This window comes from Poecile atricapillus, chromosome 6 (genome assembly GCF_030490865.1).
Source record: "Poecile atricapillus isolate bPoeAtr1 chromosome 6, bPoeAtr1.hap1, whole genome shotgun sequence".
In the NCBI taxonomy this organism is placed as follows: Eukaryota; Metazoa; Chordata; class Aves; order Passeriformes; family Paridae; genus Poecile; species Poecile atricapillus.
Genome location: NC_081254.1, coordinates 650628 through 669146, shown reverse-complemented (window position 1 = coordinate 669146; position 18519 = coordinate 650628).

The following is an 18519-nucleotide window of genomic DNA, read 5'->3' as shown; positions in this document are numbered from 1 at the left end:
CCTAGTGCTGGCAATGCACGAGCACTGCCAAAAGGCAAAGGAAGGCGCTTAGCATCCGCCTTGTGTGCAAAGCTTTCAGACTGCCAGAGGACCGCAGCTGTGGTAAGCCCGTTTGCTCATTTGACGTTAGATGTCACCTGCGAGAACTTCACCCGCATCTGGTTTATGCTGCTACCTGTTTTTAGGTGACAACAAGGACACATGTAGCGATATGCTTTTTCCTGCCTCATTTTCCTAGGCCACGCTCTTCTGTGGCTCTTTAGTTCTTTCCAAACTCCTATGTGCGTGCTGCTGCTTCCATCTGACAAGGAGCACAGCCTTCTGACAGCAGCTTTCAACTTGTCTAAGAAAGAGCTTGGCCATTTAGATGTGATGCAAATCTGTGTGTGTCTAAGGTGCAGGTGCAAGCTCCTGACAAAGGTGTTCTCTAGGTTCAGTTTCTCCCTGCCAGACACATTGGAAATGTTTTCCTCTGGCATTCGCACCAAGAGTCTCAGTTTGATTAACTCAGGAGCTCTGAGAATGGAACGGCAAGAGGCGTTCCGCTTATGTCATAAACAGTGCTCCAGAGCGCTTAGCAACGGGCACAACGAAACGTGTCTGTGGGATAGTGACCATTCCCGCCTAGTGCTGGCAATGCACGAGCACTGCCAAAAGGCAAAGGAAGGCGCTTAGCATCCGCCTTGTGCGCAAAGCTTTCAGACTGCCAGAGGACCGCAGCTGTGGTAAGCCCGTTTGCTCATTTGATGTCAGATGTCGCCTGCAAGATCTTCACCCGCATCTGGTTTATGCTGCTACCTGTTGTTAGGCGACAACAAGGGCACATGTAGCGTTTTTCCTGCCTCATTTTGCTAGATCACGCTCTTCTGTGGCTCTTTAGTTCTTGCCAAACTCCTATGTGCGTGCTGCTGCTTCCATCTGACAAGGAGCATAGCCTTCTGACAGCAGCTTTCAACTTGTCTAAGAAAGAGCTTGGCCATTTAGATGTGATGCAAATCTGTGTGTGTCTAAGGTGCAGGTGCAAGCTCCTGACAAAGGTGTTCTCCAGGTTCAGTTTCTCCCTGCCAGACACATTGGAAATGCCTTTCTCTGGCATTCGCAGCAAGAGTCGCAGATTACTTAACTCAGGAGCTCTGAGAATGGAACGGCAAGAGGTGTTCCGCTTACGTCATAAACAGTGCTCCAGAGTGCTTAGCAACGGGCACAACGAAACGTGTCTGTGGGATAGTGACCATTCCCGCCTAGTGCTGGCAATGCACGAGCACTGCCAAAAGGCAAAGGAAGGTGCTTAGCATCCGGCTTGTGCGCAAAGCTTTCAGACTGCCAGAGGACCGCAGCTGTGGTAAGCCCGTTTGCTCATTTGACGTTAGATGTCGCCTGCAAGATCTTCACCCGCATCTGGTTTATGCTGCTACCTGTTGTTAGGCGACAACAAGGGCACATGTAGCGTTTTTCCTGCCTCATTTTCCTAGGCCACGCTCTTCTGTGGCTCTTTAGTGCTTTCCAAACTCCTATGTGCGTGCTGCTGCTTCCATCTGACAAGGAGCACAGCCTTCTGACAGCAGCTTTCAACTTGTCTAAGAAAGAGCTTGGCCATTTAGATGTGATGCAAATCTGTGTGTGTCTAAGGTGCAGGTGCAAGCTCCTGACAAAGGTGTTCTCCAGGTTCAGTTTCTCCCTGCCAGACACATTGGAAATGTTTTTCTCTGGCATTCGCACCAAGAGTCTCAGTTTGATTAACTCAGGAGCTCTGAGAATGGAACGGCAAGAGGTGTTCCGCTTACGTCATAAACAGTGCTCCAGAGCGCTTAGCAACGGGCACAACGAAACGTGTCTCTGGGTAAGTGACCATTCCCGCCTACTGCTGGCAATGCACGAGCACTGCCAAAAGGCAAAGGAAGGCGCTTAGCGTCCGGCTTGTGCGCAAAGCTTTCAGACTGCCAGAGGACCGCAGCTGTGGTAAGCCCGTTTGCTCATTTGACGTTAGATGTCGCCTGCAAGATCTTCACCCGCATCTGGTTTATGCTGCTACCTGTTGTTAGGCGACAACAAGGGCACATGCAGCAAATGCTTTTTCCTGTTTCATTTTGCTAGACCACGCTCTTCTGTGGCTCTTTAGTTCTTGCCAAACTCCTATGTGCGTGCTGCTGCTTCCATCTGACAAGGAGCACAGCCTTCTAACAGCAGCTTTCAACTTTTCTAAGAAAGAGCTTGGCCATTTAGATGTGATGCAAATCTCTGTGTGTGTAAGGTGGAGGTGCAAGCTCCTGACAAAGGTGTTCTCCAGGTTCAGTTTCTCCCTGCCAGACACATTGGAAATGTTTTCCTCTGGCATTCGCACCAAGAGTCTCAGTTTGATTAACTCAGGAGCTCTGAGAATGGAACGGCAAGAGGTGTTCCGCTTACGTCATAAACAGTGATCCAGAGCGCTTAGCAACGGGCACAACGAAACGTGTCTCTGGGATAGTGACCATTCCCGCCTAGTGCTGGCAATGCACGAGCACTGCCAAAAGGCAAAGGAAGGCGCTTAGCATCCGCCTTGTGTGCAAAGCTTTCAGACTGCCAGAGGACCGCAGCTGTGGTAAGCCCGTTTGCTCATTTGACGTTAGATGTCACCTGCGAGAACTTCACCCGCATCTGGTTTATGCTGCTACCTGTTTTTAGGTGACAACAAGGACACATGTAGCGATATGCTTTTTCCTGCCTCATTTTCCTAGGCCACGCTCTTCTGTGGCTCTTTAGTTCTTTCCAAACTCCTATGTGCGTGCTGCTGCTTCCATCTGACAAGGAGCACAGCCTTCTGACAGCAGCTTTCAACTTGTCTAAGAAAGAGCTTGGCCATTTAGATGTGATGCAAATCTGTGTGTGTCTAAGGTGCAGGTGCAAGCTCCTGACAAAGGTGTTCTCTAGGTTCAGTTTCTCCCTGCCAGACACATTGGAAATGTTTTCCTCTGGCATTCGCACCAAGAGTCTCAGTTTGATTAACTCAGGAGCTCTGAGAATGGAACGGCAAGAGGCGTTCCGCTTATGTCATAAACAGTGCTCCAGAGCGCTTAGCAACGGGCACAACGAAACGTGTCTGTGGGATAGTGACCATTCCCGCCTAGTGCTGGCAATGCACGAGCACTGCCAAAAGGCAAAGGAAGGCGCTTAGCATCCGCCTTGTGCGCAAAGCTTTCAGACTGCCAGAGGACCGCAGCTGTGGTAAGCCCGTTTGCTCATTTGATGTCAGATGTCGCCTGCAAGATCTTCACCCGCATCTGGTTTATGCTGCTACCTGTTGTTAGGCGACAACAAGGGCACATGTAGCGTTTTTCCTGCCTCATTTTGCTAGATCACGCTCTTCTGTGGCTCTTTAGTTCTTGCCAAACTCCTATGTGCGTGCTGCTGCTTCCATCTGACAAGGAGCATAGCCTTCTGACAGCAGCTTTCAACTTGTCTAAGAAAGAGCTTGGCCATTTAGATGTGATGCAAATCTGTGTGTGTCTAAGGTGCAGGTGCAAGCTCCTGACAAAGGTGTTCTCCAGGTTCAGTTTCTCCCTGCCAGACACATTGGAAATGCCTTTCTCTGGCATTCGCAGCAAGAGTCGCAGATTACTTAACTCAGGAGCTCTGAGAATGGAACGGCAAGAGGTGTTCCGCTTACGTCATAAACAGTGCTCCAGAGCGCTTAGCAACGGGCACAACGAAACGTGTCTCTGGGTAAGTGACCATTCCCGCCTAGTGCTGGCAATGCACGAGCACTGCCAAAAGGCAAAGGAAGGCGCTTAGCGTCCGGCTTGTGCGCAAAGCTTTCAGACTGCCAGAGGACCGCAGCTGTGGTAAGCCCGTTTGCTCATTTGATGTCAGATGTCGCCTGCAAGATCTTCACTCGCATCTGGTTTATGCTGCTACCTGTTGTTAGGCGACAACAAGGGCACATGTAGCGTTTTTCCTGCCTCATTTTCCTAGGCCACGCTCTTCTGTGGCTCTTTAGTTCTTTCCAAACTCCTATGTGCGTGCTGCTGCTTCCATCTGACAAGGAGCACAGCCTTCTGACAGCAGCTTTCAACTTGTCTAAGAAAGAGCTTGGCCATTTAGATGTGATGCAAATCTGTGTGTGTCTAAGGTGCAGGTGCAAGCTCCTGATAAAGGTGTTCTCTAGGTTCAGTTTCTCCCTGCCAGACACATTGGAAATGTTTTCCTCTGGCATTCGCACCAAGAGTCTCAGTTTGATTAACTCAGGAGCTCTGAGAATGGAACGGCAAGAGGCGTTCCGCTTATGTCATAAACAGTGCTCCAGAGCGCTTAGCAACGGGCACAACGAAACGTGTCTGTGGGATAGTGACCATTCCCGCCTAGTGCTGGCAATGCACGAGCACTGCCAAAAGGCAAAGGAAGGTGCTTAGCATCCGGCTTGTGCGCAAAGCTTTCAGACTGCCAGAGGACCGCAGCTGTGGTAAGCCCGTTTGCTCATTTGACGTTAGATGTCGCCTGCAAGATCTTCACCCGCATCTGGTTTATGCTGCTACCTGTTGTTAGGCGACAACAAGGGCACATGTAGCGTTTTTCCTGCCTCATTTTGCTAGACCACGCTCTTCTGTGGCTCTTTAGTTCTTGCCAAACTCCTATGTGCGTGCTGCTGCTTCCATCTGACAAGGAGCATAGCCTTCTGACAGCAGCTTTCAACTTGTCTAAGAAAGAGCTTGGCCATTTAGATGTGATGCAAATCTGTGTGTGTCTAAGGTGCAGGTGCAAGCTCCTGACAAAGGTGTTCTCCAGATTCAGTTTCTCCCTGCCAGACACATTGGAAATGTTTTTCTCTGGCATTCGCACCAAGAGTAGCAGATTACTTAACTCAGGAGCTCTGAGAATGGAACGGCAAGAGGTGTTCCGCTTACGTCATAAACAGTGCTCCAGAGCGCTTAGCAACGGGCACAACGAAACGTGTCTCTGGGTAAGTGACCATTCCCGCCTAGTGCTGGCAATGCACGAGCACTGCCAAAAGGCAAAGGAAGGCGCTTAGCATCCGGCTTGTGCGCAAAGCTTTCAGACTGCCAGAGGACCGCAGCTGTGGTAAGCCCGTTTGCTCATTTGACGTTAGAAATCGCCTGCAAGATCTTCACCCGCATCTGGTTTATGCTGCTACCTGTTGTTAGGCGACAACAAGGGCACATGCAGCAAATGCTTTTTCCTGTTTCATTTTGCTAGACCACGCTCTTCTGTGGCTCTTTAGTTCTTGCCAAACTTCTATGTGCGTGCTGTTGCTTCCATCTGACAAAGATCACAGCCTTCTAACAGCAGCTTTCAACTTTTCTAAGAAAGAGCTTGGCCATTTAGATGTGATGCAAATCTCTGTGTGTGTAAGGTGGAGGTGCAAGCTCCTGACAAAGGTGTTCTCCAGGTTCAGTTTCTCCCTGCCAGACACATTGGAAATGTTTTCCTCTGGCATTCGCACCAAGAGTCTCAGTTTGATTAACTCAGGAGCTCTGAGAATGGAACGGCAAGAGGTGTTCCGCTTACGTCATAAACAGTGATCCAGAGCGCTTAGCAACGGGCACAACGAAACGTGTCTCTGGGATAGTGACCATTCCCGCCTAGTGCTGGCAATGCACGAGCACTGCCAAAAGGCAAAGGAAGGCGCTTAGCATCCGCCTTGTGTGCAAAGCTTTCAGACTGCCAGAGGACCGCAGCTGTGGTAAGCCCGTTTGCTCATTTGACGTTAGATGTCACCTGCGAGAACTTCACCCGCATCTGGTTTATGCTGCTACCTGTTTTTAGGTGACAACAAGGACACATGTAGCGATATGCTTTTTCCTGCCTCATTTTCCTAGGCCACGCTCTTCTGTGGCTCTTTAGTTCTTTCCAAACTCCTATGTGCGTGCTGCTGCTTCCATCTGACAAGGAGCACAGCCTTCTGACAGCAGCTTTCAACTTGTCTAAGAAAGAGCTTGGCCATTTAGATGTGATGCAAATCTGTGTGTGTCTAAGGTGCAGGTGCAAGCTCCTGACAAAGGTGTTCTCTAGGTTCAGTTTCTCCCTGCCAGACACATTGGAAATGTTTTCCTCTGGCATTCGCACCAAGAGTCTCAGTTTGATTAACTCAGGAGCTCTGAGAATGGAACGGCAAGAGGCGTTCCGCTTATGTCATAAACAGTGCTCCAGAGCGCTTAGCAACGGGCACAACGAAACGTGTCTGTGGGATAGTGACCATTCCCGCCTAGTGCTGGCAATGCACGAGCACTGCCAAAAGGCAAAGGAAGGCGCTTAGCATCCGCCTTGTGCGCAAAGCTTTCAGACTGCCAGAGGACCGCAGCTGTGGTAAGCCCGTTTGCTCATTTGATGTCAGATGTCGCCTGCAAGATCTTCACCCGCATCTGGTTTATGCTGCTACCTGTTGTTAGGCGACAACAAGGGCACATGTAGCGTTTTTCCTGCCTCATTTTGCTAGATCACGCTCTTCTGTGGCTCTTTAGTTCTTGCCAAACTCCTATGTGCGTGCTGCTGCTTCCATCTGACAAGGAGCATAGCCTTCTGACAGCAGCTTTCAACTTGTCTAAGAAAGAGCTTGGCCATTTAGATGTGATGCAAATCTGTGTGTGTCTAAGGTGCAGGTGCAAGCTCCTGACAAAGGTGTTCTCCAGGTTCAGTTTCTCCCTGCCAGACACATTGGAAATGCCTTTCTCTGGCATTCGCAGCAAGAGTCGCAGATTACTTAACTCAGGAGCTCTGAGAATGGAACGGCAAGAGGTGTTCCGCTTACGTCATAAACAGTGCTCCAGAGTGCTTAGCAACGGGCACAACGAAACGTGTCTGTGGGATAGTGACCATTCCCGCCTAGTGCTGGCAATGCACGAGCACTGCCAAAAGGCAAAGGAAGGTGCTTAGCATCCGGCTTGTGCGCAAAGCTTTCAGACTGCCAGAGGACCGCAGCTGTGGTAAGCCCGTTTGCTCATTTGACGTTAGATGTCGCCTGCAAGATCTTCACCCGCATCTGGTTTATGCTGCTACCTGTTGTTAGGCGACAACAAGGGCACATGTAGCGTTTTTCCTGCCTCATTTTCCTAGGCCACGCTCTTCTGTGGCTCTTTAGTGCTTTCCAAACTCCTATGTGCGTGCTGCTGCTTCCATCTGACAAGGAGCACAGCCTTCTGACAGCAGCTTTCAACTTGTCTAAGAAAGAGCTTGGCCATTTAGATGTGATGCAAATCTGTGTGTGTCTAAGGTGCAGGTGCAAGCTCCTGACAAAGGTGTTCTCCAGGTTCAGTTTCTCCCTGCCAGACACATTGGAAATGTTTTTCTCTGGCATTCGCACCAAGAGTCTCAGTTTGATTAACTCAGGAGCTCTGAGAATGGAACGGCAAGAGGTGTTCCGCTTACGTCATAAACAGTGCTCCAGAGCGCTTAGCAACGGGCACAACGAAACGTGTCTCTGGGTAAGTGACCATTCCCGCCTACTGCTGGCAATGCACGAGCACTGCCAAAAGGCAAAGGAAGGCGCTTAGCGTCCGGCTTGTGCGCAAAGCTTTCAGACTGCCAGAGGACCGCAGCTGTGGTAAGCCCGTTTGCTCATTTGACGTTAGATGTCGCCTGCAAGATCTTCACCCGCATCTGGTTTATGCTGCTACCTGTTGTTAGGCGACAACAAGGGCACATGCAGCAAATGCTTTTTCCTGTTTCATTTTGCTAGACCACGCTCTTCTGTGGCTCTTTAGTTCTTGCCAAACTCCTATGTGCGTGCTGCTGCTTCCATCTGACAAGGAGCACAGCCTTCTAACAGCAGCTTTCAACTTTTCTAAGAAAGAGCTTGGCCATTTAGATGTGATGCAAATCTCTGTGTGTGTAAGGTGGAGGTGCAAGCTCCTGACAAAGGTGTTCTCCAGGTTCAGTTTCTCCCTGCCAGACACATTGGAAATGTTTTCCTCTGGCATTCGCACCAAGAGTCTCAGTTTGATTAACTCAGGAGCTCTGAGAATGGAACGGCAAGAGGTGTTCCGCTTACGTCATAAACAGTGCTCCAGAGCGCTTAGCAACGGGCACAACGAAACGTTTCTGTGGGATAGTGACCATTCCCGCCTAGTGCTGGCAATGCACGAGCACTGCCAAAAGGCAAAGGAAGGCGCTTAGCATCCGCCTTGTGTGCAAAGCTTTCAGACTGCCAGAGGACCGCAGCTGTGGTAAGCCCGTTTGCTCATTTGACGTTAGATGTCGCCTGCAAGAACTTCACCCGCATCTGGTTTATGCTGCTACCTGTTGTTAGGTGACAACAAGGACACATGTAGCGATATGCTTTTTCCTGCCTCATTTTCCTAGGCCACGCTCTTCTGTGGCTCTTTAGTTCTTGCCAAACTCCTATGTGCGTGCTGCTGCTTCCATCTGACAAGGAGCACAGCCTTCTGACAGCAGCTTTCAACTTGTCTAAGAAAGAGCTTGGCCATTTAGATGTGATGCAAATCTGTGTGTGTCTAAGGTGCAGGTGCAAGCTCCTGACAAAGGTGTTCTCTAGGTTCAGTTTCTCCCTGCCAGACACATTGGAAATGTTTTCCTCTGGCATTCGCACCAAGAGTCTCACTTTGATTAACTCAGGAGCTCTGAGAATGGAACGGCAAGAGGTGTTCCGCTTACGTCATAAACAGTGCTCCAGAGCGCTTAGCAACGGGCACAACGAAACGTGTCTCTGGGATAGTGACCATTCCCGCCTAGTGCTGGCAATGCACGAGCACTGCCAAAAGGCAAAGGAAGGCGCTTAGCATCCGGCTTGTGCGCAAAGCTTTCAGACTGCCAGAGGACCGCAGCTGTGGTAAGCTGGTTTGCTCATTTGACGTTAGAAGTCGCCTGCAAGATCTTCACCCGCATCTGGTTTATGCTGCTACCTGTTGTTAGGCGACAACAAGGGCACATGTAGCGTTTTTCCTGCCTCATTTCCCTGGGCCATGCTCTTCTGTGGCTCTTTAGTGCTTTCCAAACTTTTATGTGCGTGCTGCTGCTTGCATCTGACAAGGAGCACAGCCTTCTGACAGCAGCTTTCAACTTGTCTAAGAAAGAGCTTGGCCATTTAGATGTGATGCAAATCTGTGTGTGTCTAAGGTGCAGGTGCAAGCTCCTGACAAAGGTGTTCTCCAGGTTCAGTTTCTCCCTGCCAGACACATTGGAAATGTTTTCCTCTATCATTCGCACCAAGAGTCGCAGATTACTTAACTCAGGAGCTCTGAGAATGGAACGGCAAGAGGTGTTCCGCTTACGTCATAAACAGTGCTCCAGAGCGCTTAGCAACGGGCACAACGAAACGTGTCTCTGGGTAAGTGACCATTCCCGCCTAGTGCTGGCAATGCACGAGCACTGCCAAAAGGCAAAGGAAGGCGCTTAGCATCTGGCTTGTGCGCAAAGCTTTCAGACTGCCAGAGGACCGCAGCTGTGGTAAGCCCGTTTGCTCATTTGACGTTAGATGTCGCCTGCAAGATCTTCACCCGCATCTGGTTTATGCTGCTACCTGTTGTTAGGCGACAACAAGGGCACATGTAGCGTTTTTCCTGCCTCATTTTCCTAGGCCACGCTCTTCTGTGGCTCTTTAGTGCTTTCCAAACTCCTATGTGCGTGCTGCTGCTTCCATCTGACAAGGAGCACAGCCTTCTGACAGCAGCTTTCAACTTGTCTAAGAAAGAGCTTGGCCATTTAGATGTGATGCAAATCTGTGTGTGTCTAAGGTGCAGGTGCAAGCTCCTGACAAAGGTGTTCTCCAGGTTCAGTTTCTCCCTGCCAGACACATTGGAAATGTTTTCCTCTGGCATTCGCACCAAGAGTCTCAGTTTGATTAACTCAGGAGCTCTGAGAATGGAACGGCAAGAGGTGTTCCGCTTACGTCATAAACAGTGCTCCAGAGCGCTTAGCAACGGGCACAACGAAACGTGTCTCTGGGTAAGTGACCATTCCCGCCTAGTGCTGGCAATGCACGAGCACTGCCAAAAGGCAAAGGAAGGCGCTTAGCGTCCGGCTTGTGCGCAAAGCTTTCAGACTGCCAGAGGACCGCAGCTGTGGTAAGCCCGTTTGCTCATTTGATGTCAGATGTCGCCTGCAAGATCTTCACTCGCATCTGGTTTATGCTGCTACCTGTTGTTAGGCGACAACAAGGGCACATGTAGCGTTTTTCCTGCCTCATTTTCCTAGACCACGCTCTTCTGTGGCTCTTTAGTTCTTTCCAAACTCCTATGTGCGTGCTGCTGCTTCCATCTGACAAGGAGCACAGCCTTCTGACAGCAGCTTTCAACTTGTCTAAGAAAGAGCTTGGCCATTTAGATGTGATGCAAATCTGTGTGTGTCTAAGGTGCAGGTGCAAGCTCCTGATAAAGGTGTTCTCTAGGTTCAGTTTCTCCCTGCCAGACACATTGGAAATGTTTTCCTCTGGCATTCGCACCAAGAGTCTCAGTTTGATTAACTCAGGAGCTCTGAGAATGGAACGGCAAGAGGTGTTCCGCTTACGTCATAAACAGTGCTCCAGAGCGCTTAGCAACGGGCACAACGAAACGTGTCTCTGGGTAAGTGACCATTCCCGCCTACTGCTGGCAATGCACGAGCACTGCCAAAAGGCAAAGGAAGGCGCTTAGCATCCGGCTTGTGCGCAAAGCTTTCAGACTGCCAGAGGACCGCAGCTGTGGTAAGCCCGTTTGCTCATTTGACGTTAGAAATCGCCTGCAAGATCTTCACCCGCATCTGGTTTATGCTGCTACCTGTTGTTAGGCGACAACAAGGGCACATGCAGCAAATGCTTTTTCCTGTTTCATTTTGCTAGACCACGCTCTTCTGTGGCTCTTTAGTTCTTGCCAAACTTCTATGTGCGTGCTGTTGCTTCCATCTGACAAAGATCACAGCCTTCTAACAGCAGCTTTCAACTTTTCTAAGAAAGAGCTTGGCCATTTAGATGTGATGCAAATCTCTGTGTGTGTAAGGTGGAGGTGCAAGCTCCTGACAAAGGTGTTCTCCAGGTTCAGTTTCTCCCTGCCCGACACATTGGAAATGTTTTCCTCTGGCATTCGCACCAAGAGTCTCAGTTTGATTAACTCAGGAGCTCTGAGAATGGAACGGCAAGAGGTGTTCCGCTTACGTCATAAACAGTGATCCAGAGCGCTTAGCAACGGGCACAACGAAACGTGTCTCTGGGATAGTGACCATTCCCGCCTAGTGCTGGCAATGCACGAGCACTGCCAAAAGGCAAAGGAAGGCGCTTAGCATCCGCCTTGTGTGCAAAGCTTTCAGACTGCCAGAGGACCGCAGCTGTGGTAAGCCCGTTTGCTCATTTGACGTTAGATGTCACCTGCGAGAACTTCACCCGCATCTGGTTTATGCTGCTACCTGTTTTTAGGTGACAACAAGGACACATGTAGCGATATGCTTTTTCCTGCCTCATTTTCCTAGGCCACGCTCTTCTGTGGCTCTTTAGTTCTTTCCAAACTCCTATGTGCGTGCTGCTGCTTCCATCTGACAAGGAGCACAGCCTTCTGACAGCAGCTTTCAACTTGTCTAAGAAAGAGCTTGGCCATTTAGATGTGATGCAAATCTGTGTGTGTCTAAGGTGCAGGTGCAAGCTCCTGACAAAGGTGTTCTCTAGGTTCAGTTTCTCCCTGCCAGACACATTGGAAATGTTTTCCTCTGGCATTCGCACCAAGAGTCTCAGTTTGATTAACTCAGGAGCTCTGAGAATGGAATGGCAAGAGGCGTTCCGCTTATGTCATAAACAGTGCTCCAGAGCGCTTAGCAACGGGCACAACGAAACGTGTCTGTGGGATAGTGACCATTCCCGCCTAGTGCTGGCAATGCACGAGCACTGCCAAAAGGCAAAGGAAGGCGCTTAGCATCCGCCTTGTGCGCAAAGCTTTCAGACTGCCAGAGGACCGCAGCTGTGGTAAGCCCGTTTGCTCATTTGATGTCAGATGTCGCCTGCAAGATCTTCACCCGCATCTGGTTTATGCTGCTACCTGTTGTTAGGCGACAACAAGGGCACATGTAGCGTTTTTCCTGCCTCATTTTGCTAGATCACGCTCTTCTGTGGCTCTTTAGTTCTTGCCAAACTCCTATGTGCGTGCTGCTGCTTCCATCTGACAAGGAGCATAGCCTTCTGACAGCAGCTTTCAACTTGTCTAAGAAAGAGCTTGGCCATTTAGATGTGATGCAAATCTGTGTGTGTCTAAGGTGCAGGTGCAAGCTCCTGACAAAGGTGTTCTCCAGGTTCAGTTTCTCCCTGCCAGACACATTGGAAATGCCTTTCTCTGGCATTCGCAGCAAGAGTCGCAGATTACTTAACTCAGGAGCTCTGAGAATGGAACGGCAAGAGGTGTTCCGCTTACGTCATAAACAGTGCTCCAGAGCGCTTAGCAACGGGCACAACGAAACGTGTCTGTGGGATAGTGACCATTCCCGCCTAGTGCTGGCAATGCACGAGCACTGCCAAAAGGCAAAGGAAGGTGCTTAGCATCCGGCTTGTGCGCAAAGCTTTCAGACTGCCAGAGGACCGCAGCTGTGGTAAGCCCGTTTGCTCATTTGACGTTAGATGTCGCCTGCAAGATCTTCACCCGCATCTGGTTTATGCTGCTACCTGTTGTTAGGCGACAACAAGGGCACATGTAGCGTTTTTCCTGCCTCATTTTCCTAGGCCACGCTCTTCTGTGGCTCTTTAGTGCTTTCCAAACTCCTATGTGCGTGCTGCTGCTTCCATCTGACAAGGAGCACAGCCTTCTGACAGCAGCTTTCAACTTGTCTAAGAAAGAGCTTGGCCATTTAGATGTGATGCAAATCTGTGTGTGTCTAAGGTGCAGGTGCAAGCTCCTGACAAAGGTGTTCTCCAGGTTCAGTTTCTCCCTGCCAGACACATTGGAAATGTTTTTCTCTGGCATTCGCACCAAGAGTCTCAGTTTGATTAACTCAGGAGCTCTGAGAATGGAACGGCAAGAGGTGTTCCGCTTACGTCATAAACAGTGCTCCAGAGCGCTTAGCAACGGGCACAACGAAACGTGTCTCTGGGTAAGTGACCATTCCCGCCTAGTGCTGGCAATGCACGAGCACTGCCAAAAGGCAAAGGAAGGCGCTTAGCGTCCGGCTTGTGCGCAAAGCTTTCAGACTGCCAGAGGACCGCAGCTGTGGTAAGCCCGTTTGCTCATTTGACGTTAGAAGTCGCCTGCAAGATCTTCACCCGCATCTGGTTTATGCTGCTACCTGTTGTTAGGCGACAACAAGGGCACATGCAGCAAATGCTTTTTCCTGTTTCATTTTGCTAGACCACGCTCTTCTGTGGCTCTTTAGTTCTTGCCAAACTCCTATGTGCGTGCTGCTGCTTCCATCTGACAAGGAGCACAGCCTTCTAACAGCAGCTTTCAACTTTTCTAAGAAAGAGCTTGGCCATTTAGATGTGATGCAAATCTCTGTGTGTGTAAGGTGGAGGTGCAAGCTCCTGACAAAGGTGTTCTCCAGGTTCAGTTTCTCCCTGCCAGACACATTGGAAATGTTTTTCTCTGGCATTCGCACCAAGAGTCTCAGTTTGATTAACTCAGGAGCTCTGAGAATGGAACGGCAAGAGGTGTTCCGCTTACGTCATAAACAGTGCTCCAGAGCGCTTAGCAACGGGCACAACGAAACGTTTCTGTGGGATAGTGACCATTCCCGCCTAGTGCTGGCAATGCACGAGCACTGCCAAAAGGCAAAGGAAGGCGCTTAGCATCCGCCTTGTGTGCAAAGCTTTCAGACTGCCAGAGGACCGCAGCTGTGGTAAGCCCGTTTGCTCATTTGACGTTAGATGTCGCCTGCAAGAACTTCACCCGCATCTGGTTTATGCTGCTACCTGTTGTTAGGTGACAACAAGGACACATGTAGCGATATGCTTTTTCCTGCCTCATTTTCCTAGGCCACGCTCTTCTGTGGCTCTTTAGTTCTTGCCAAACTCCTATGTGTGTGCTGCTGCTTCCATCTGACAAGGAGCACAGCCTTCTGACAGCAGCTTTCAACTTGTCTAAGAAAGAGCTTGGCCATTTAGATGTGATGCAAATCTGTGTGTGTCTAAGGTGCAGGTGCAAGCTCCTGACAAAGGTGTTCTCTAGGTTCAGTTTCTCCCTGCCAGACACATTGGAAATGTTTTCCTCTGGCATTCGAGCCAAGAGTCTCAGTTTGATTAACTCAGGAGCTCTGAGAATGGAACGGCAAGAGGTGTTCCGCTTACGTCATAAACTGTGCTCCAGAGCGCTTAGCAACGGGCACAACGAAACGTGTCTCTGGGATAGTGACCATTCCCGCCTAGTGCTGGCAATGCACGAGCACTGCCAAAAGGCAAAGGAAGGCGCTTAGCATCCGGCTTGTGCGCAAAGCTTTCAGACTGCCAGAGGACCGCAGCTGTGGTAAGCTGGTTTGCTCATTTGACGTTAGAAGTCGCCTGCAAGATCTTCACCCGCATCTGGTTTATGCTGCTACCTGTTGTTAGGCGACAACAAGGGCACATGTAGCGTTTTTCCTGCCTCATTTCCCTGGGCCATGCTCTTCTGTGGCTCTTTAGTGCTTTCCAAACTTTTATGTGCGTGCTGCTGCTTGCATCTGACAAGGAGCACAGCCTTCTGACAGCAGCTTTCAACTTGTCTAAGAAAGAGCTTGGCCATTTAGATGTGATGCAAATCTGTGTGTGTCTAAGGTGCAGGTGCAAGCTCCTGACAAAGGTGTTCTCCAGGTTCAGTTTCTCCCTGCCAGACACATTGGAAATGTTTTCCTCTATCATTCGCACCAAGAGTCGCAGATTACTTAACTCAGGAGCTCTGAGAATGGAACGGCAAGAGGTGTTCCGCTTACGTCATAAACAGTGCTCCAGAGCGCTTAGCAACGGGCACAACGAAACGTGTCTGTGGGATAGTGACCATTCCCGCCTAGTGCTGGCAATGCACGAGCACTGCCAAAAGGCAAAGGAAGGCGCTTAGCATCTGGCTTGTGCGCAAAGCTTTCAGACTGCCAGAGGACCGCAGCTGTGGTAAGCCCGTTTGCTCATTTGACGTTAGATGTCGCCTGCAAGATCTTCACCCGCATCTGGTTTATGCTGCTACCTGTTGTTAGGCGACAACAAGGGCACATGTAGCGTTTTTCCTGCCTCATTTTCCTAGGCCACGCTCTTCTGTGGCTCTTTAGTTCTTTCCAAACTCCTATGTGCGTGCTGCTGCTTCCATCTGACAAGGAGCACAGCCTTCTGACAGCAGCTTTCAACTTGTCTAAGAAAGAGCTTGGCCATTTAGATGTGATGCAAATCTGTGTGTGTCTAAGGTGCAGGTGCAAGCTCTTGACAAAGGTGTTCTCCAGGTTCAGTTTCTCCTTGCCAGACACATTGGAAATGTTTTCCTCTATCATTCGCACCAAGAGTCGCAGATTACTTAACTCAGGAGCTCTGAGAATGGAACGGCAAGAGGTGTTCCGCTTACGTCATAAACAGTGCTCCAGAGCGCTTAGCAACGGGCACAACGAAACGTGTCTCTGGGTAAGTGACCATTCCCGCCTAGTGCTGGCAATGCACGAGCACTGCCAAAAGGCAAAGGAAGGTGCTTAGCATCCGGCTTGTGCGCAAAGCTTTCAGACTGCCAGAGGACCGCAGCTGTGGTAAGCCCGTTTGCTCATTTGACGTTAGATGTCGCCTGCAAGATCTTCACCCGCATCTGGTTTATGCTGCTACCTGTTGTTAGGCGACAACAAGGGCACATGTAGCGTTTTTCCTGCCTCATTTTCCTAGGCCACGCTCTTCTGTGGCTCTTTAGTGCTTTCCAAACTCCTATGTGCGTGCTGCTGCTTCCATCTGACAAGGAGCACAGCCTTCTGACAGCAGCTTTCAACTTGTCTAAGAAAGAGCTTGGCCATTTAGATGTGATGCAAATCTGTGTGTGTCTAAGGTGCAGGTGCAAGCTCCTGACAAAGGTGTTCTCCAGGTTCAGTTTCTCCCTGCCAGACACATTGGAAATGTTTTTCTCTGGCATTCGCACCAAGAGTCTCAGTTTGATTAACTCAGGAGCTCTGAGAATGGAACGGCAAGAGGTGTTCCGCTTACGTCATAAACAGTGCTCCAGAGCGCTTAGCAACGGGCACAACGAAACGTGTCTCTGGGTAAGTGACCATTCCCGCCTACTGCTGGCAATGCACGAGCACTGCCAAAAGGCAAAGGAAGGCGCTTAGCGTCCGGCTTGTGCGCAAAGCTTTCAGACTGCCAGAGGACCGCAGCTGTGGTAAGCCCGTTTGCTCATTTGACGTTAGAAGTCGCCTGCAAGATCTTCACCCGCATCTGGTTTATGCTGCTACCTGTTGTTAGGCGACAACAAGGGCACATGCAGCAAATGCTTTTTCCTGTTTCATTTTGCTAGACCACGCTCTTCTGTGGCTCTTTAGTTCTTGCCAAACTCCTATGTGCGTGCTGCTGCTTCCATCTGACAAGGAGCACAGCCTTCTAACAGCAGCTTTCAACTTTTCTAAGAAAGAGCTTGGCCATTTAGATGTGATGCAAATCTCTGTGTGTGTAAGGTGGAGGTGCAAGCTCCTGACAAAGGTGTTCTCCAGGTTCAGTTTCTCCCTGCCAGACACATTGGAAATGTTTTCCTCTGGCATTCGCACCAAGAGTCTCAGTTTGATTAACTCAGGAGCTCTGAGAATGGAACGGCAAGAGGTGTTCCGCTTACGTCATAAACAGTGATCCAGAGCGCTTAGCAACGGGCACAACGAAACGTTTCTGTGGGATAGTGACCATTCCCGCCTAGTGCTGGCAATGCACGAGCACTGCCAAAAGGCAAAGGAAGGCGCTTAGCATCCGGCTTGTGTGCAAAGCTTTCAGACTGCCAGAGGACCGCAGCTGTGGTAAGCCCGTTTGCTCATTTGACGTTAGATGTCGCCTGCAAGAACTTCACCCGCATCTGGTTTATGCTGCTACCTGTTGTTAGGTGACAACAAGGACACATGTAGCGATATGCTTTTTCCTGCCTCATTTTCCTAGGCCACGCTCTTCTGTGGCTCTTTAGTTCTTGCCAAACTCCTATGTGCGTGCTGCTGCTTCCATCTGACAAGGAGCACAGCCTTCTGACAGCAGCTTTCAACTTGTCTAAGAAAGAGCTTGGCCATTTAGATGTGATGCAAATCTGTGTGTGTCTAAGGTGCAGGTGCAAGCTCCTGACAAAGGTGTTCTCTAGGTTCAGTTTCTCCCTGCCAGACACATTGGAAATGTTTTCCTCTGGCATTCGCGCCAAGAGTCTCAGTTTGATTAACTCAGGAGCTCTGAGAATGGAACGGCAAGAGGTGTTCCGCTTACGTCATAAACAGTGCTCCAGAGCGCTTAGCAACGGGCACAACGAAACGTGTCTCTGGGATAGTGACCATTCCCGCCTAGTGCTGGCAATGCACGAGCACTGCCAAAAGGCAAAGGAAGGTGCTTAGCATCCGGCTTGTGCGCAAAGCTTTCAGACTGCCAGAGGACCGCAGCTGTGGTAAGCTGGTTTGCTCATTTGACGTTAGAAGTCGCCTGCAAGATCTTCACCCGCATCTGGTTTATGCTGCTACCTGTTGTTAGGCGACAACAAGGGCACATGTAGCGTTTTTCTTGCCTCATTTCCCTGGGCCATGCTCTTCTGTGGCTCTTTAGTGCTTTCCAAACTTTTATGTGCGTGCTGCTGCTTCCATCTGACAAGGAGCACAGCCTTCTGACAGCAGCTTTCAACTTGTCTAAGAAAGAGCTTGGCCATTTAGATGTGATGCAAATCTGTGTGTGTCTAAGGTGCAGGTGCAAGCTCCTGACAAAGGTGTTCTCCAGGTTCAGTTTCTCCCTGCCAGACACATTGGAAATGTTTTCCTCTATCATTCGCACCAAGAGTCGCAGATTACTTAACTCAGGAGCTCTGAGAATGGAACGGCAAGAGGTGTTCCGCTTACGTCATAAACAGTGCTCCAGAGCGCTTAGCAACGGGCACAACGAAACGTGTCTGTGGGATAGTGACCATTCCCGCCTAGTGCTGGCAATGCACGAGCACTGCCAAAAGGCAAAGGAAGGCGCTTAGCATCCGGCTTGTGCGCAAAGCTTTCAGACTGCCAGAGGACCGCAGCTGTGGTAAGCCCGTTTGCTCATTTGACGTTAGATGTCGCCTGCAAGATCTTCACCCGCATCTGGTTTATGCTGCTACCTGTTGTTAGGCGACAACAAGGGCACATGTAGCGTTTTTCCTGCCTCATTTTCCTAGGCCACGCTCTTCTGTGGCTCTTTAGTGCTTTCCAAACTCCTATGTGCGTGCTGCTGCTTCCATCTGACAAGGAGCACAGCCTTCTGACAGCAGCTTTCAACTTGTCTAAGAAAGAGCTTGGCCATTTAGATGTGATGCAAATCTGTGTGTGTCTAAGGTGCAGGTGCAAGCTCCTGACAAAGGTGTTCTCCAGGTTCAGTTTCTCCCTGCCAGACACATTGGAAATATTTTTCTCTGGCATTCGCACCAAGAGTCTCAGTTTGATTAACTCAGGAGCTCTGAGAATGGAACGGCAAGAGGTGTTCCGCTTACGTCATAAACA